Raw genomic sequence first — 21,489 nt, forward strand, 5'->3', positions numbered from 1 at the left:
GGGCTGCAAATATCTGCAAATCTTTTGATGACTGCACTTTTAAAATAAGCATGAAATTCATACAAATTAAGCTGTGCATTTGTATGGGAGCTAAATCAAAATATGGACCTATCTTGAGAAATGTTTGCAAGGCGGAGTTCTACCCCCGGAGACACTATAATACCATATTATAGCTAAATATGTTATTAAATATGGGATAACAAGTAAAAATTCAACGAATCGAGGGGACCATAAAAAGGGGCTAAATCGAAACATAAATCCGTATTGAAAATATTTTGTAAGAAGATTTTATACGCAGTGAGAACACGGAATGCAAAATTACAGCCAAGTTGGTTTAAAAATGTGGTCATGATATTCAAAATACCTTAAATTGGGAGGTACGGTTACATGGGGGCTATATCAAAACGTGCACCTATGTCAATAATTTTTGGTGGAAATATTTTGTGACCACTAGGAACCCTAGGTACCAAATTACAGCTAATTTGCTACGAAATTGTGACTTAAATCCTCAAAATACCGAAAATAGGAAGGTACCGTTATATGGGGGCTATACCAAAACATATTGTTCATATTTGGCCCATTTTTACCCACAGGTACAAGCTAAGGTTGTGCAAAATTTCAGTGACGTAATTCAATTCGTTTCACAACAAACAACATCAGTTGTGAAATAAGAAGAATAATTGTATTGGCCAACAGATGCTACTATGGTCTAAGTAAGCAATTTAAAAACAAAGCCACATCTCGTCAAACAAAAATAACACTATACAAAACGCTGATACTACCCGTGCTAATGTATGGCTCCGAAGCATGGGTACTTGCGCAAGCAGATAAGGCAGTGCTTGGTGTGTTTGAGAGGAAAATTCTTCGAAAGATCTACGGGCCGATTTGCGTTGACGGTGAAAATCGACGTCGGATGGACCACGAGCTATATAAGCTATACAAAGACATGCATATAGTTAAACGTATCGAGATGCAACGATTGCGTTGGCTAGGCCATATCATGAGAATGAGCGATGATGAACCCACTAAAAAGGCGTATGAATACATGCCACATGGCGGTGCACGCAGAAACGGCAGGCCTAAGCTTCGATGGTATGTTGTAATCACTCTAGCGTCCGCAATAATTAAGATAGAGTGCTGAAATTTTGCACCCGAGGGTCTTTTTTCCATAGGCAGGTCAAGTTCGAAGATGGGCTATATCGGTCCACTCTTTGGTATAGCCCCCATATAACGGTACCTCCGGATTTGAGGTATTTTGACGTTCTTCGCCACATTTGCAGACCGAATTAGCTATAATTTGGCACTTAGGGTTCCTAGTGATCAACAAACTTATATCCCAAAGGATATGGGCATAGGTCCATGTTTTCGTATAGTCCCCATATAACGGTACCTCCCGATTTTCGGTATTTTGAGAATTTTAGCCACAATTTTTAACCGAACTATCTGCAATTTTGACATTTGAGGTTCTCAGTGGTCATGAAACATCTCCACGAAACATCGTCAACATAGGTCCATGTTTTGGTATAGCCCCCATATATCGGTACCTCCCGATTTTCGGTATTTTAAAAATTTTAGGTACAATTTTTAACCGAACTAGCTGTAAATTGCCATTTGAGTTTCTCAGTGGTCATGAAATATCTCCACCAAACATCGTCAACATAGGTCCATGTTTTCGTATAGCCCCCATATAACGGTACCTCCCGATTTTCGGTATTTTGAGAACTTTAGCCACAATTTGTAACCTAACTATCTGCAATTTGACATTTGAGGTTCTCAGTGATCATGAAACATCTCCACTAAACATCGTCAACATAGGTCCATGTTTTGGTATAGCCCCCATATATCGGTACCTCCCGATTTTCGGTATTTTGAGAATTTTAGCTACAATTTTTAACCGAACTAGCTGTAATTTGCCATTTAAGGTTCTCAGTGGCTATGAAACATCTCCACCAAACATCGTCAACATAGGTCAATGTTTTGGTATAGCCCCCATATAACGGTACCTCCCGATTTTCGGTATTTTGAGAATTTTAGCTACAGTTTTTAACCGAAATAGCTGTAATTTGACATTTAAAATTCTCAGTGGTCATAAAACATCTCCAACGAAACATCGTCAACATAGGTCCATGTTTTAGTATAGCCCCCATATAACGGTACCTCCCGATTTTCGGTATTTTGAGAATTTTAGCTGCAATTTTTAACCGAACTATCTGTCATGATCGGTATTTTGAGAATTTTAGCTACAATTTTGTCTATTCCAAAGTAATCGTCAATATACTTATGTCCATGTTTTGGTATATCCACCCATATAACTGTAACTCCCAATTTTCGGGAATTTTCAGTGGTCACGAAATTTCTTCACTAAAATTCGTCAACATGGGTCCATTTTTGAGGGTCTACATTGTTTTGATGAAACTACCCTCAATTTGACTCTTGAAGTTCCCTGCAGCTATAAAACTTTTCCGCCAAAAATTTAAAGATAGGTTGACTCTTTGATATAGCCCCGTAGTTGGTAACTTTCACCTAGCTGAACACATTTTTTTTGATTAGGTTAGATAACACTGTGCAACAAAATGGAGGTAAAAGTCTGGGGCACGGAAAATTCCTCTTGGGGATGAAAGGCCTTGGTGAGTATATTATGAACCCCGAAGGACAGATCCACCGTGAGTCGAACTTCCGCGTTATGGCGTGATGAAATTTTTGTTAGAGACCCTGTGGGGCATCAGGAATTAGCGTTATATCTTTGTTCACTGTTGCTTAAGTGCTCTACAAAAACAACAAACAAAGATATAATGCTAATTCATGATGGCTTACAGGGTCTCTTGCAAAAACTTCATCACGCCATAACGCGGAAGTTCGACTCACGGTGCATCTGTCCTTCGGGGTTTTTAATATACACACACCAAGGGCTTTCATCTCCAAAAGGAATTATCTCTGCCCCAACATTTGTGTTCACAGTGTAATTTAAGCAATAGTGGGAGGCAGTAGGAGTCTATCCATTGTCCAAAAGTTGTTACACCAAAAATTGTGAAAGGACCCTAATTATTCCATTTTAATTAAGACTATTTTATGGTGGAGGATATAAAAAGTTCGGCCCGGCCGAACTTAACGACCTTTTAGTTGTTTTTTTTTTTTTTTTAATTTTTCTCATCTATGAACATTGTATTTTCAGAATCCGCAAAATATTCCCAGGTGTAAGCACCGTGAGGGCTGTAAGATGATCGTTTTGATTTTTCACCACAGGTAGTCATTGTGATTATGATTACAGAGATATAGTTATTTTTTTTTTAAAGACAAGTCCATGCTTCCTTATATAATGACCCACAAATCCTATGGTGACCAACTAAAATGGCTTGGCTCCAAATATGAACCTAGGGTACAACCCTCCCAAAATTTATGCTGAAACCGATATAATCATATGTTTGGCTTAGATATATACCCCACCTCCTACGGAATTTATAAAATATACATAACAAATCGGTTATAGAAATCGGTTCAGTACTATTGAAGATATAACATATTAAAAAAAAACAGCCGTGGTCGGGTCTTTAGGTCCCCAAAGAAGTACCTAGATTGTAGATTAATTCGTAAATGTTTAAACCGATACATTCGCAATTTTTGCAAATATAGCGTTTTTTAAAATATCGCATAGGAGAGGTACCCCGCTCTCTCTGGAATTCAATAAAATATGTAGCTTGTTTTCAGGGGTACATTCCCTGACAATTTCAGGAAAATCGGTTCAGTAGTTTTTGTAGAAAATTTTTAAATAGAAAATTAAATAAACTGGGAGCGGTAAAATTTTCTTTCCATAAAACCCTAAGTTAGGTTATGGCGGCATTTGATTTTTATTCATAAAGATATGGCGTTTTTTAAATATGACAAAGCCCCTTCCGAAATTCATCTAAATTTGTAGCCTATTTTAACCGGGGCCATTCCTGTACATTCCCTGGCAATTTCAGGAAAATCGGTTCAGTAGTTTTTGTAGAAAATATAAAAATTGAAATTTAAAAAAGTGGACGTAGAAGTGGGCATGGTCAAATTTTCTTTGCATAAAAACCTAAGTCGGGTTATGGCGCACATTTTACAGAAAGAATTATCCAAAGCGGTCCAGCAGTTCTCAACTGATTCCATTACCAACGAACGGCATTTGATTTTTAATTATATAGATAATCATGTACATGGGGCTGGATCTGTCTGTGGAACCCTTTGATCCACTTCTACTGTTATCTGCCATCATAAAAACCTACAAATTTTCTATTAGATCCAGTTTGCCTTTGTCCCTGATCAGTTTCCAATTTATATCAGAGTTAATCGTTGTGGTCCTTGATTTTCAAAACTGTATTATAATAGTTGGTTTTATTCGGATCACAGGTGTTGTTTTCTTTCCTTTCTTCCACTACTCCAGGTTTCCTTTTTTTGTCACATTTTCACTATTTTCTGTTTTTTTTTTTTTTATTTTCTTCACTATATTATATTCCAAAGACTTCATTTCAAACACTTTTTCCTCTTTAAAAAACGGGATTTCATGTTTTTTTCTCTTCTAATTCATTTAAATATTGATAATATTTTATATAAAAAAGAAGACCTTAATTACACCCACTTTTAATTTCCACAGCTTATTGAAAAAAAATCAAATAAACAAAAAAACAAATCTTTGGCGTGCGACACCGATAACTAGGGACGGACGTTTTCCCACCCGTATATTTATTTTCTTTTTTATTCTTCAAAATGTTTCGTATTATTTTTTGTTCCGTTTCCGTTGTTAAAATCACTCGCGCATACTAGCTGATCAAACGCTAGCTTTCTCTCTCGCTGACTGACTAACTGGCTGATCAACAAACGGATCGCGGATCGTTGTTTTACAAAATTTCGATGAAGTTGTTATTTGTTCACGGTTTCCTCAAAGACTGCTGATACGAGTGACTGACTGGCTGAAGTTTGTGTCGTCAATGTTGAGCCAGTCAACCAGCCAACCAAGCGATGTCGCAGCACCCGGCCATACACACCTCCCAACCAAACCAAACAGCACTCGTGTGTTAAGTAGTTAGTCAGTCACTGAATGGAGGAGAGTAAGTGATAAGTACTAAATATAATGACATTGTTGCCATTGTTTGTTGTTGTTGCATATTATGGTGTTGTTGTAGTTTGTGTAAAATGCAATCGGTCACTTAGTCAAAGCCTACTTTCAAGAGTCCACATAAAGAGTATGGGAAAGCTAAGAGTTGTCCAAGTAAAATCCATGCTGGGAAGGTCCAGTAACTTCTCTCCAATGGTTAACTAAACTCTTTCACTTCTCAATAAGAACGAAAATTCCCAACCACAGTGGAGATTTTTCTTTCTTATACAGTAAAACACTGATAAAAATGGGTTCGGATCGTATCGGTTTCATAGCAATACCATACTACAGAGGATTTACTTTTCTACGAATTTTAAAACTAACCTCAATTTCTGAAGATACCGAATGCTGATTACCTTTAGGTTCCACTGTCATTGCATAGTAAGTTGTAAATCACAGTGCTGAGCTTTTATTGTCGCCTATTTGGCGTACGCAACGTTTGTTGTATTGCCATTTATTTTTCTTGTCAACACAAAAGATAAGATTTAAAAATTCCACTTGGTTGTGATTATCGACAGAACTTGTCGTTTAGAGATGTAGGATTTTGACTTGGAACCAACAACAACAACATATATTATAATCACAATATGGAAGGTGATCTTCTTATAACTTAACTGAGATTTAAGTAGTAAGTGGAGATATGACCACTTATCACGGGCAAACGATTTACAAGCGGAGTTAAGAATAAGATAAAGAAGAACTTTGAAAAAAAGGTAGGAAATAGCTGTTGTTATAACAGATGTTTATGATCTGTGCAATAACAGATGTTCGGTATTATAATTTGCACTTTGGAAAAATTTAAAATTTAAATTTGGGATGACTTAAATTTTTTAAAAATATAAAATTTTAAAACGTTCTTTTTTAAAAGAAGACACTCTCCACAAAGTTGGTTGTTTTAAAGAAAAAAAAATGTCCACAGACGTGTATTTTTTAAAGAAAAAATTATACACAAGCGTGGATTTTTTAAGAAAAAAATTGCCAAAAAACGTGGATATTTAAAAAAATCCAAAAACCTGGATATTAAAAACAAGTAAGAACGGCGTTAAGTTCGGCCGGGCCGAACTTGTTATACCCTCCACCACAAGTTGTATTGAAGTAAAATGGAATAATTAGTTTCCTTTCGTGTATGAAGAAGACTTAATACTAAATTTCAGCAATTTCGGTAGAACAATGTGAGGCATTTTGGTGGAATATTGAAGACACAACCTTCAAAATACGAAAAATCGGGAGGTACTTTTCCATGCGGGCTATATGAAGGCGTGGACCTATACCGACAAATTTAAAGGGGAAGTTTGAGTACCCCTAACGAAGTCTAAATACCAAATTTCAGACATTTCGGTGGCCACAATGTTCAAAATACCGAAAATCGGGAGGTAACGTTCTATGGGGGCTATATGAAGGTGTGGACCGATACCGACACAATTCTGGGGGAAAGTTTTATACCCCTAAAGAAGACTACGTACCAAATTTAAGCCATTTTGGTAGGATAATGAAGCTAAACCCTTCAAAATACTGAAAATCGGGAGGTACCGTTCTATGGGGGCTATATGAAGGTGTGGACCGATACCAACAAAATTCTGGGGGAAAGTTTTATACCCCTAAAGAAGACTACGTACCAAATTTCAGCCATTTTGGTAGGATAATGGAGCGAAAACCTTAAAAATACCGAAAATCTGGAGCTACCGTTCTATGGGGGCTATATGAAGGTGTGGACCGATACCGACAAAATTCTGGGGCAAAGTTTTATACCCCTAAAGAAGACAACGTACCAAATTTCAGCCATTTTGGTGGGATAATGAAGCTAAAACCTTAAAAATACCGAAAATCGGGAGGTACCGTTATATGGGGGCTATATGAAGGTGTGGACCGATACCAACAAAATTCTAGGGGAAAGTTTTATACCCCTAAAGAAGACTACGTACCAAATTTCAGCCATTTTGGTAGGATAATGAAGCGACAACCTTAAAAATACCGAAAATCTGGAGCTACCGTTCTATGGAGGCTATATGAAGGTGTGGACCGATACCGACAAAAATTCTGGGGCAAAGTTTTATACCCCTAAAGAAGACAACGTACCAAAATTCAGCCATTTTGGTGGGATAATGAAGCTAAAACCTTAAAAATACCGAAAATCGGGAGGTACCGTTATATGGGGGCTATATGAAGGTGTGGACCGATTCCAACAAAATTCTGGGGGAAAGTTTTATACCCCTAAAGAAGACTACGTACCAAATTTCAGCCATATTGGTAGGATAATGAAGCGAAAACCTTAAAAATACCGAAAATCTGGAGCTACCGTTCTATGGGGGCTATATGAAGGTGTGGACCGATACCGACAAAATTCTGGGGGAAAGTTTTATACCCCTAAAGAAGACAACGTACCAAATTTCAGCCATTTTGGTAGGATAATGAAGCTAAAACCATAAAAATACCGAAAATCGGGAGGTACCGTTCTATGGGGGCTATATGAAGGTGTGGACCGATACCGACAAAATTCTGGGGGAAAGTTTTATACCCCTAAAGAAGACAACGTACCAAATTTCAGCCATTTTGGTAGGATAATGAAGCTAAAACCTTAAAAATACCGAAAATCGGGAGGTACCGTTCTATGGGGGCTATATTAAAACGTGGACCGATATATCCCATTTTTAATACCAACCATCCTGCAAGTAATAAAAACTTCTGCACCAAATTTTGACTCTCAATCTTTAAAATTGCGAGCTGTATCTTGATTTCAAAAGACAGACAGACGGACGAACGGACGGACAGACGGACATGGTCAAATCGACATAGAAATCAGGATTTTTTAATGAAAAATTTTTCCACAAACCAGGATTTTTTAATGAAAAATTTTCCACAAAGCAGGATTTTTTAATGATTTTTTTTCCACAAACCAGTGATTTTTAAAGAAAAAACAAGTGAGCAAAGGCTATAGTCAGGACGGGGCCGACTATGTGATACCCTACACCACTACCCCTGTGCATATGTTTTACACTCGCAAACATGTCTTTTAGGGAGATGCTAAAGTTTTCACCTATCTGGCTTTTATACCAAATGATTTAAGGTGAACTAAACCAAAATAATTAATATTTAATTTTATATTTGACTACTGTCGACATCTACTTGGTACTGATTGAAAGCTTTGCTGGTCTTCTTGATTAACTTTTTATATGTGTTTAATACACCAAATAGATGCAGAGGTATTTGTCATTAAAGTAAAAACTTCAAAATATTAAAATTGTGATAGCTTAGCGCCTTTTGCAATAGCTCTGATATTTTACCATATATTCCACATTTTGTATTAATTTAAAGCTCAGATGGCTTAGTTTCATTATCAAGCTCTCTCCTTGGAATATGTCCAACAAAAACAGAAATATCTGACATGAAAATAAAATTCTATAAATTGGAAATTGGGATATCCCAGCGTCTTTTTCAACATCGCAAGCATTTCACCAATTTCGGTAACGCAATTGGGAACATTTTAAAGCTCAGAATGTTAAAACGCATCCAAAGTATTGTTAAAGCGTATCCAACCACAGTTGAGATACTCGACAGTACAATTCAAGTAAACAAATTGGTAAGTGGGATGTGCGCCAACTTACTTTGCATCATAATAAAGGTGATATATTCCTCATCCATTGGCTGGCTTTACTTTTGGAATACGACTACTAAAATCAGAGATATAAGAACAAAACTTTGAATTTTTTTCACATAAAGTTTTTGCCCATTCCGACTTTTGAATATTATCCGATCATCACACAAACTCAATAGGCTTCTTCCTCTATGGGACCCCCATTAACCCTCATCGTGATGATCCGATCAAAATTGCGACGTGATTAAAAAATGGAAAAATGGAATGAATTAACGACTATTGCGATATCTCAGTTATTTGGCGACCTATGCCAACCTACTTTGCATAATTGTAAAGACAGGATTTTCTACTTTCATAGTCAGGCTTTGCATTTGGAAAGCCCACAAACAAAGTTGTGATATTCGTCATTACAATTAAAATTTGGGTTTTATTTGCGACTCTTACGATATCTCGTTGTTTGACCACCTATGACAACCTACTTTACATCGTTAGAAATGTGATATTTATACCCTCAGCCTTTAGGCTAAGGAGGGTATATACACTTTGATACGATGTAAATGTGCCTCATCGAAATAATGGTTTTAAACCCCAAGTATGTTTGGACGAAATGTGTTTCAGACAATTTGGATTCGATCTAGCCATGTCCGTCCGTCTGTCTGTCTGTCCTGCTGGCTGGAGCGCACGATAACTCTCGAACGGATGAACCGAATCAGTTCAAATTTTGGCTTTCGTAATATTTTGTCCAAACTTAGTTTAAGTTCGAAGATGAGCTACATCGGTCCACTCCTTCCGGTACCTCCCCCACAAAAGTTCGAAAATGTTCGGAAAGTTTGTGCGCACGATAACTCTTGAAGAGAGTAATAGTTTTGGTCCATACTTTGTACAGCGTAAACTTTCTACCAGAGTAATATGAGGTTCCAATATGGTCTCAACAGGTCCACTCCTTTGGGTACCTTCCACACAAAATTTCGGAAAAGTTCAATTTAGGGCCATCTCTCGAATCGCTTTGATTTTTGTTTTAGCAACTTGTATTCACTGCGCTCCATACGACGGTACAAGTTTCATCAGGGGCAAGTCCATACTTCCTGAGAAAATAGCATGAAAGTTGAAAAAAAACCCTATGACACCGTGTGAGGTGGTTGGAGCGCAAGATAACTCTCGAACGGATCTGCCGATTCGGTTCAAAGTAATATATTGTCAAAACATAGTTTAAGTTTGAAGATAAGCCATATTGGTCCACTCCTTCAGGTACCTCCCCCACAAAAGTTCAAAAAAGTTCGGAAAAATTGTTCGTACGGTAACTCTTGAAGGGAATGGTAGTGACCGCATGGGTCCATGCTTTACCTTTCAAAGTATATCTACCAAATATATATATATATATATATATATATATATATATAGGTTTGAATATGGACTACATTTGTCCACTCCTTCAGGTCCCCCCAAACAATATTTTGGATAAGTTCACTTTAAGGACTGCTCTGGAATCAATTTGATTTTTGTTGAAGCAACTTTCATTCAAAGCCTCAGTTACGACGGTAAAAGTTTTTTCAGGGGCAAGTCCATACTTCTTGAGAAAACAACCCTAAAAGTGTTAAAACCCTCTATGGGACCATTTAGTGGCTGGAGAGCACGACAACTCCCGAACCAAATTGAAATAATATTGAAATGAAAGATGAAATTCGAAGGTGGTGCTTGTAGGTCCACTCCTTCCGGTACCTCCCGCACAAAAATCGATAATATTAGCTAAAATAGTACACGCGATATTTGTCGGTTCATACGCTTAAAATTGTCAAAACCCCTTAAATATACACGTTTTTGGAAAAAAAATGTTTCAATTCCTTTTTTCTTATTTGGTCTTGGATTTGTTTTAAAAATGTTTGAGGTTTTAAAATAGGTTTCAATGTCGTGGATTATTTAAGGGATTTTTTATTGACGTGGATTATTTAAGGGAATTGTTTTTAATGTCGATTTTTAAGGGAATTTCTTCAAGGACTTGGATTTTTATAAAATGCACATCCTTTGAAAAATCCTCTGAAAATTTGTTTGTAAAAAATAGACATCCTTGAAAAATTTCTTTTTAAAACCACATCCTTTGAAAATTAAAAAAAATCCAGATTCTTGGAAAAATTTCTGTTTAAAAAAATTTCATGAAAAAAACGTGGGTTTTTAAGAATTACACTGTGATACAAAAGTTGACAAAACATTTTTGCAAGGGTTTTTGCATTCTAATGAAAATAGGCTGTAGAAATCCGTTGTAGAAAAAATAAGATACGTTTAAAGTTCAAATTCCCAGAAACCCCGTTTTTCACTACATTTTCCGTTATAAAATGAAAAAAAAAAAACAAAGTGACCCAAAGAAACCAAAGGTATTTTCGTCTTCCATGGACTCCCACAAAACCGAATTTATGCATCAGAACCCCTGAAAATTTTCATGTAGCACAGTGTAATATTCAGAGACGCGTATTTTTTAGGAATTTTTGTTTTCATGGATTTTTTAAAGAAAAATTTCAAATGACTTGGATTTTCCATCCAAAGTTTGGACCAAATTGGTTGTCCCATGGGCCATGAAACTAAGTTTCGATATAATATGACGAAGACCAAATGTTGGACCAAATCGGTTGAACAGTTCGAGAGTTATCGTGCTCTCCGACCGCCACATATGGTGACATAGGGGTTTTTTACACCTTTCGGGATGTTTTCCCAAGAAATGTGGACTTGCCCCTGAAAAAACTTTTACCGTCGTAATGGAGGTAGCGAATGCAAATTGCTTCAACAAAAATCAAATTGATTCGAGAGCAGGTCTTAAAGTGAACTTATCCGAAATTTTGTGTGAGAGATACCAGAAGGAGTAGAAAAATATAGTCCATATTCAAACCTGATCTTTATCTGGTATATATATTAGGATTTGCAAAGTATGGATTTCATCGGTCACTCCCTTCAAGAGTTATCGTGCGCAAAATTTTTCCGAATATTTTTGAAGTTTTGTGGGGGAGTTACCTGAAGGAGTGGACCGATATAGCCCATCATCGAATTTAAACTATGTTTTGATAAAATATTACGAAGGCCAAATTGTGGACCGAATCGACAGATCCGTTGCGCTCCAACAACTACACAAGGTGGCATAGGGGCTTTTTGCACCTTTCCGGCCATTTTCTCAGGAAGTATGGACTTGCACCTGATGAAACTTGCACCCTCGTATGGGGGGAAGTGAATACAAGTTGTTGCACCAAAAATGAAAGCGATTTGAAAGCAAGTCCTAAACTGAACTTATCCGAAATTTTGTGTGGGAGGTACCCGAAGCAATGGGCCGATTAAGTCCATATTGGAACCTTATCTAAGTCTGCTAGAAATTTCACGATGTGTAAAGTATGGACCAAATCGGTTACTTCCTTCAAGAGTTATCGTGCCCACAAATTTTCCGAACATTTTGGAACTTTTGTGGGGGAGGTACCTGAAGAAGTGGACCTGTATGGCCCATCTTCGAACTTAAATCGAATCTGGACAAAATATTTCGATACCCAAAATTTGAATCGAATCGATTGATTCGTTCGAGAGTTATCGTGCGCACCAGCCAGACAGACAGACAGACGGACGGACATTGCTAGATCTACTCAAAATTGTCTGAAACGGATATCGTACAAACATACTTGGGGTCTAAAACCATTATTTCAATGAGGCACATTTTTGGTCGTATCAAAGTGTAAATACCCTCTTTAGCCTAAAGGCTGAGGGTATAATTTAGCCTAAACGCTGAGGGTATAAAAATGAAAAGCCACGTCCTTTTTAATGAAATTTTTACAAAATGTGGGGTCTTAAAAATTTTTTTAAGGACTTGGATTTTTTTAAAGTAATCTTCAGGGGACAGAAATTTTTGATTTTTTTTTAAGAATCTGATTTTGCACAATTTTTCAAAGACGTGAATTTTAAAAAAAAAATTTTTAAGGTGTAAATACATTGATTTAAAAGAAGCAATTTAGGCGCCATAACATAAGGCGTCAATAAACTTTTAGCATCAGTTTTTGGAACAATGCCAAGAATGATTTTCAAAAAAAAAAAAAAAAAAAAAAACAACAAAATAAAACATTGTCACGCATTATTATTTGCCAAAATTGTTAACAACCAAGAAAAAGCACATGCTCTTTTTCTTCAACGGTTCATTGGCCAGTCTGGTAAACATGTCAGGCATTGGAAACAAATGTTTTGTGCACACACATGAGTGAGTCTAAACAAATTTTTTCGCCGGTCTAATATACTCTCTGTCCGACAGAGTTATCACGAATTTCTAAAAAAAACTCAAACTTGTTCTCACCGGAATAAACAAACCACTACGGGATAGTCATTGCTTGCCGCTGAATATGAGCGACCGACCAGTTAATGAATTTTGAAAAAAAAACAAATGTGAAGGCTTTGAAAAATGTTTTGAGACACATTTCAGAAATCAAATTATCTACGGCAACTAACTAAGATTATCAGTGATGCTCAGATACTGTCAACATTTTTTTGTTAATTTGTCAACACGAAGAAAGAGTTGGTAAATAAAGTACGTGTGAAATGGTTGAACCGTCTATGAATTTTATCTATCTTCAGCTTTTTTGGTGTACCTAAATCGGGACAAAGAGATATTGTCAAGGTCGTCAACATACTGAAAGAAAGAGTTGGTAAATAAAGTACGTGTGAAATGGTTGAATTGACTTTGAATTTAATCTTTTCAGCTTCTTTGGTGTACCTTAAACGGGACAAAGAAATATTGTCAAGGTCATGGATTCCTTTTGGAGACAAAGAAAATATAATGGGAATCAGATGGGGATTCTTATCTGTGTTAGCTATTTGAAGAGGAAAAGGTGCATGGAACCAAAACAAATTTAACCAGCAGTTGACACAAATGCGAATACCAACTCTAGTCTTATCTTACTGTCAACAGTCGTATTGTAAGAAATCGAGGAGCAGATACCACCACAGTTTACTATGGATGATAATGCAGAGATGCGAAATCATCCAAAGTGCTTTGACCTGACGAAATTTCAATGACGACATTAATCGCTAGCCAAGCTATGTTTTTCCGAGAGCTGGAAAATAGGCAGGATTGTCTAGCAACTCGAACAAGTCAAGGATGCCAGAAGCAAAGTTGAGTCATAGTATCGTCGGTGTCATGCTTAAGTGTTCCATACGCCATTTGCCCGTTTTGAGATAATCGCATTCTTCTGCTGCAATGGATGGCAATGGACGGCATTTCGCCTATATTTCTGTTATGCCTACGCAACTGCATCATTGTAAATGCTATTCAAGCCTGCCTCGTTGATCTAGTGGTACCCGTTTTACCTTTGGTAATCTTCTTGATCGTGAAGTTCTCTCCTGACGTGCCTGGGTGGGGGAAAACTTTCCACAAGATTGTGGCGTATATGCTCACAGTGATAATTGGTAGCTCTCTGAAGCGATGATTGGTAAATTCTTTGGACCATTGTCTGCTAATGGGCATGATGATATGAAGATGACCTGAGCCAAGCGAACTGACGGGTTTCCAGGACACTTCATTTATCAAACCGGATAACACAATAATGATGTCTGACAGTCTCCCCTTATCCCCGTTAGGACTTTTTCGTTAGCAGTGCAAAATATTGAGCTATCTATTTGCTCGGCTAGTGTTATACCCCTCTGATCATTGCCTAGGATAAAATACCAAAGCCCATGTTGAGCAAGTACCCTAGCAACAAACTGTTATTGCCTTCCAAAAGCGAACTAATGTCTGTCAAGCATATAAAGTAAGGAATAAGATCCTCGAACATCCCTTAAAGTGTATATAAGTGATTATTTTGAATTTCGGTACGGTAGGTACCCGAAGAGTTTCTTGCATATGATCTCCATCTATGAAAATTTTGGAAAAAAAATTACGATGTGCAAAGGTTAGACTAGCCATTCCTTTTGATAGCTATCGTGCTCATCAATTCATATCTCAGGAAGCGTGGACTTGCCCACGAGAAACATCATAAAATTAAAAAAAAAAAATAAATTAACGTTGGTTTTTTAAGAAGGATTTTTCATTAAACTTGGATTTTTTAAAAAAATATTTTTTTTTTCAAGAAGCTTAGATTTGTTAAAAAAAAAAATATTTTTCAGTCAATTTGGATTTTTTACAAAATATGTTGTTCAATAAACGTGGATTTTTTAAAAAAATACTTTTTTCAGTAAACGTGCATTTTTTTAAAAATATTTGTGCAATAAACTTGGATTTTTAAAAAAATATTTTTTTAATAAACGTGGATTTTTTAAAAAGTATTTTTGCAATAAACGTGGATTTTTTAAAAAATATTTTTGCAATAAACGTGGATTTTTTAAGAAATATTTTTTTCAATAAACGTGGATTTTTTTAAAAACTATTTTATTAACAAACGTGGATTTTTTAAAAAATATTTTATTAACAAACGTGGATTTTTTAAGAAATAGTTTTTTCAATAAACGTGGATTTTTTAAGAAATAGTTTTTTCAATAAACGTGGATTTTTTAAAAAATATTTTATTAACAAACGTGGATTTTTTAAAAAATATTTTATTAACAAACGTGGATTTTTTAAAAAAATATTTTTTTCAAAAACGGCGATTTTTTAAAAAAATATTTTTTTCAATAAACGTGGATTTTTTAAAAAATATTTTTCTCAAAAACGTCGATTTTTTAAAAAATATTTTTCTCAAAAACGTCGATTTTTTAAAAAATATTTTTTTCAATAAACGTGGATTTTTAAAAAAAAAATATTTTTCTCAAAAACGTCGATTTTTTAAAAAAAAAATTTTTCAATAAACGTGGATTTTTTAAAAAAAAATATTTTTTTCAATAAATGTGGATTTTTTAAAAAAATATTGTTTCAATAAACGTGTTCTTTTTTTAATGTGAATTTTTAAACAGGATTTTTTTAAACGTGAATTTTTAAACAGCATTTTTTCAACTTTAAACAATTAATTTTTTTACATAGCTTTTCAAATCGCATTTTTAAAAAAATTATTTTTTTAATAAGTTTTAAAAAAATATTTTTTTAAACAGATATATTTTCAATAAAGTTTAACCTGGAATTTTAAAAAAAATATTTCTCAGTAATTTTAGATTTTATACAAAATAAAAAAAAAAATTTTTCATGAACGTGGATTTTGAAAAGAAGAATTCAAAAAACGTGGATTTTTTAAAAAAATATTTTTCAGTCAATTTGGATTTTTTACACAATATTGTGTTTAATAAACGCGGATTTTTTAAAAAATACTTTTTTCAGTAAACGTGGATTTTTTGAAAAATACTTTTTTCAGTAAAAATGGATTTTTTGATAAATATATTTTCAATAAATGCGGATTTTTTAAAAAATATATTTTCAATAAATGCGGATTTTTTAAAAAATATTTTTTCAATAAACGTGGATTATTTTAAAAATATTTTTTTAAAAAACGTAGATTTAAAAAAAAAATGTTGTTTCAATAAACGTGGTTTTTAAAAAAATATAAAAATAATAACGTGGATTTTTTAAGAAATTGTTTTTTCAATAAACGTGGATTTTTTAAAAAATAGTTTTTTCAATAAACGTGGATTTTTTAAAAAATATTTTTCTCAAAAACGTCGATTTTAAAAAAAATATTTTTCTCAAAAACGTCGATTTTTAAAAAAAAAATATTTTTTCAATAAACGTTTTCTTTTTTTTTAATGTGAATTTTTAAACAGGATTTTTTTAAACGTGAATTTTTAAACATAATTTTTTTTAATTTAAACAATTAACTTTTTTACATAGCTTTTCAAATCGCATTTTTTAAAAATTATTTTTTTAATAAGTTTAAAAAAAAAATATTTTTTAAACAAAAATATTTTCAATAAAGTTAAACCTGGAATTTAAAAAAAAATATGTCTCAGTAAATTTAGATTTTATACAAAATAAAAAAAAAATACTTTTTTCATGAACGTGGATTTTGAAAATAAGAATTCAAAAAACGTGGATTTTTTAAAAAATATTTTTCAGTCAATTTGGATTTTTTACAAAATATTGTGTTTAATAAACGTGGATTTTTTAAAAAATACTTTTTTCAGTAAACGTGGATTTTTTGAAAAATACTTTTTTCAGTAAAAATGGATTTTTTGAAATATACTTTTTTCAGTAAACATGGATTTTTTGATAAATATATTTTCAATAAATGCGGATTTTTTAGAAAATATATGTTTTCAATAAACGTGGATTTTTTAAAAAATATTTTTTTTAAAAAACGTCAATTTTTTTAAAAAAATATATTTTTATTTATTTTATTTTATTTGTTTTTAAAAAAAAAATTTTCAATAAACGTGGATTTTTTAAAAAATATTTTTTTTAAAAAACGTCAATTTTTTTAAAAAAATATATTTTTATTTATTTTATTTTATTTGTTTTTAAAAAAAATTTTTTCAATAAACGTGGATTTTTTAAAAAATATTTTTTTAAAAAACGTCGATTTTTTTTTTAAAAAATATTGTTTCAATAAACTTGTTTTTTTAAAAAAATATTTATTCAATAAACCTGGATTTGTCAAAAAACATTTTTCGAAAAACCTGGATTTTTCAAAGAATATTGTTTCAATAAACGCCGATTTTTTTAGAAATATTTTTTCAATAAACGTTGATTTTTTTAAAAAATATTGTTTCAATAAACGTGGATTTCTTAAATAAATATATTTTTTTGATAAACCAGCTTTTACAAAATTTATTTTTTTTTCGATAAACCTGGATTTTTCCAAAAATAGTTTTTCTATAAACGTCGATTTTTAAACAAATATTGTTTCAATAAACGTCGATTTTTAAATTTTTTCAATAAACCTAGATTTAGAAAAATAATAAATTTGAATTCAAAAAATTAATAAACTTGGATTAAAAAGTCAATAAACGTGGACATTTTAAATAAATAAACGATTATTGGAAAAAAAACACGGTTATTGAAAATATTCTTTTTTCTTAATCACGCTTATTGAAAAAAATATATATTTTCAAAAAAATTAAATAAACGTGGATTTAAAAAAACGTCTTTCTCAATTAGCGTGAAAACTTCTTGTGCAATAAAAGTGAATTTAGTAATTAAAAATTTAATTAAACATAGATTTTAATTTTTTTAATATGTACATGGATTTAGAAAATGTTCAATTTAATTTGTTTAAATTATTTTATTTTTTTATAAACGTCAATTTTTAGAAAACTTTTTTTTTGTTATTTTTTAACACTTTTTCAAAACACGTGGATTTAAAACAAAATCATTTTCTCAAATATCATGGATATAAAAACATTTTCAATTAACCCGACCGAACTGCACCTGATCGAAAATGTTTGAATTATTGTATCGAAGAGAGGTGTCTGATATAGCCTATCTACGAACTTGAAATATTATGATGAGCAAAGTTTTGTCTTCGATTTTTTAAAAAAAAATTTTTCAATAAATAAACGTGGTTTTTTTAAAAATATATTTTTTAATAATCGTGGATTTTTTTTTTTTTTCAAAGAACGTGAATTTTTAAATTTTTATTTTTCAATAAACGTGAACTTTTTAAAAAATATTTTTTTAGTAAACGTGGATTTTTAAAAAAAATATATTTTCAATAAATTTGGATTTTTAAAAAAAAAATTTTTTTCAATAAAGTGGATTTTTTAATAAATCTCTTTTCAATAAAGATATTTTTCAATAAACGTGGAGTTTTTAAAAAAATATGTTTTCAATAACAGTGGATTTTTTTAAAAATAATTTTTTTAAATAAACTTCGGCTTTTTTGAAAACTACTTTTTCAATAAATAAACGGGGATTTTTAAAAAAAATATTTTTTACAATAAACGTGGTTTAAAAAAAAAATAGATAAACGTGAATTTTTTAGAAAAAATTTTTTTCAATAAACGTGAACTTTTGAAAAATATTTTTTCAATAAACGTGGATTGTTTGAAAAATTCGTTTTCAATACGTTTTAAAACATATATTCTTTTTTTCAATAAAGGTGTATTATTAAAAAACAAAACTTCTCAATAAACATGGATTTTTAAAAAATATTTTTTCAATAAACTTGGATTTTTAAAAAATATGTTTTCAATAAAAGTGTTTTTTTTTCAATAAATATTTTTTCAATAAACATGGATTTTTTAATTTTTGTTTTTTCATTAAAAGTGTTTTTTTTAGAAAATATTGTTTATTTTGAACTTCAAGGTTTTAAAAAATATACATAGTTTCAGTAAACGTGCATTTTTTAAAAATATATTTTTTCGATAAACCTAGACAAACCTGTGTATAAATATTATAGTTAATGTCATGACAAGCTAAAGTGTTAAATAGGTCAAACATGGCAAATGTATGTCAGGTTCATCCATCACAACTTGAATACATTCTCAAGAGGGACCTACATAGTATTGACTTATCAGTAAAACAAAATAACTACTTGAGATTTTTAGGAGTACTTTTACAAATACTGCTACATTAATATCTTAGGGAAATTTCCAGCAAAAATATAATAAAGATTTCCAAATTTAACCCTCATACCACTCTAATGGCCAGTTTCACTACGACGATTCGAAATTCATTCGAACAACTACCAAACTTCTGTTTATTTTTTTTATATTTGATTAATTTTTGTTTTCATTCAAACAAAACTTTCTGCAATAACAGAATGCAGTTTGGTAGTAATTGAAACTAATTTGGATTCCAATCGTCTTAGAGAAACCAGCCATTAATGTGGGGGAACATTTTTATCTCATAGAAGAATTTTTTGCCAAAATGACTAAATTTGTGAATTCTGATCAAATTTGAATAGATTGTTTTTGCACCTTTGGAGTTCTATGCTTAGCATGTATGATATTCTGGAGTAGATCGTGGGTTAATAACTGGCGAGCAACAGGAAAACTGAATAAACTAAAACTCATTCCATTTTTTGCTAATCATGTGGCATTGGCATTCTGAGATTTTATTTCCCCCAACAAAATTTTATTTTGTTTCTAAAAAATGTGACACTTGGGGTGGCGGCGGCACACGCTTATCTCGACAGAAAACAACACACAAAATAAACAAAAAACGAAACGAAAAACAAAACAAAGCTAAACAATTGCCTTATCTTCTCGAGCTTCAAGATTTCATTACAGATCTCGAAAGCGGTGTTACACTTTGTAGGTGGTTTTGTGGGAAAATGGAAATGCGACAATAAAAAACACATTGGCAAATTTTGTTTCCATTTTGATTTAGACAAATTCTCAAAAAGTTGTTAATATTTTCGGCAAAAATGAAAAAAATATTAAAACTATAGCAACAAAGCTAAACTGTGTTATATTTGTTTATATCATTCATGGGATTAGCACATATGGAAATATTTTTATTGTTATTGCCGCTCTTGTTTATCACAAGATTTAACATTGTTTTATTTTGTTATAATTTAATTATGGCTCTTCCTTGTATTACCCGCACACACACACATTTGAAGTAATTAATGTTAATTAATTTTTTCACGATTTTTTTTGCCAAATTTATTTGTTGTTATTGTTATTTTTACTTTGAAGAGTGATAATATTTTTATTAATTAATTTGTTTATTATATTTAGCACATGCCATTATGATCATCATCACCTATCTAATAAACAAAAACAATCGATTTATGGCCACCCTAATATGTATAAAATTATGTATATAAAATTATTGTATCACAAATCTATTGCTTTGTTCCAGAACCTGCAAGAAGCTACTATTTTATAAATCCATTAAGAACTGTTATCATTAAGAAATCGCGTGCCCGATAACTTACGAATTGAGTATCCGATTTGGCAGAATCTTAGCCAATCGTAATATTTATTCCAAACGTACCTCAAGTTCAAAAAGGTTTGTATGAGACAATTCCTTCGGTTATCTCCCATGCAAAAGTTAAATTTTTTTGCTAAAGTGGAGTTTAGAATCAGTTTGAAATTTTTACAGAAGGTGGTGTTTGTGCTCCTGATTTCAACGATATATTTTTTTCATGGCTTAAAAACAATCAAATGAGATTAAAACTTCATCCAAAACAAAACAAAGAAAAAACAGCGGATGGCATGCGCAGGGGAATTTGAAATGAATTCCAACAACATTCAGTCACAGACAACTATGGTGATGTTTTTTTTTTTTCAACTTACAGAACTCGATGAGTTCTTAGTTGATACGTGCTGATAGTTGTTTTTGTTCTGATGTTTTTTGGGACAGCCGAAAACTGAGTGTGATTCTCATTTATTTGAAAATACTAGACACATAAAGCTGAAATGCCAATTGATAATTCCCTTCGCCGGGATGAAATCAAGATATTGGTAGCGGAGATGACGTTTCCTATACAAAAGTTCACCGGAGATGACTTTTCCTATACAAAAGTTCACCGGAGATGACTTTTCCTATGGAAAAGTTCACCGGAGATGACTTTTCCTATACAAAAGTTCACCGAAGATGACTTTTCCTATACAAAAGTTCCTATAGAAAAGTTCACCGGAGATGACTTTTCCTATACAAAAGTTTACCGGAGATGACTTTTCCTATACAAAAGTTCACCGGAGATGACTTTTCCTATACAAAAGTTCACCGGAGATGACTTTTCCTATAGAAAAGTTTACCGGAGATGACTTTTCCTATACAAAAGTTCACCGGAGATGACTTTTCCTATACAAAAGTTCACCGGAGATGACTTTTCCTATACAAAAGTTCACTGGAGATGACTTTTCCTATACAAAAGTTCACCGGAGATGACTTTTCCTATACAAAAGTTCACTGGAGATGACTTTTCCTATACAAAAGTTCACCGGAGCTGCCTTT

General features: G+C 32.6%; 1 protein-coding gene across 6 annotated transcripts in view; it reads right to left on the reverse strand.

Annotated features, from left to right (window-relative positions):
* Positions 1-21,489, reverse strand: part of ClC-a (chloride channel protein 2) — a 194,018-nt gene that overhangs the window by 153,345 nt on the left and 19,184 nt on the right. For 3 of the 6 annotated variants that reach the window (XM_073984547.1, XM_073984456.1, XM_073984481.1), the window contains exon 1: positions 4,601-5,059. The exons of 2 other annotated variants lie outside the window; for them this stretch is intronic. The gene's annotated coding sequence lies outside the window, so the exon portion shown is untranslated. Of the gene's footprint in view, positions 1-4,585; positions 5,060-21,489 lie in introns of those variants that run through there. One more of the 6 variants, XM_073984569.1, reaches the window with a different exon arrangement.

This window comes from Musca autumnalis, unplaced genomic scaffold (genome assembly GCF_047663935.1).
Source record: "Musca autumnalis isolate F117 unplaced genomic scaffold, ASM4766393v1 scaffold_1, whole genome shotgun sequence".
NCBI lineage: Eukaryota > Metazoa > Arthropoda > Insecta > Diptera > Muscidae > Musca > Musca autumnalis.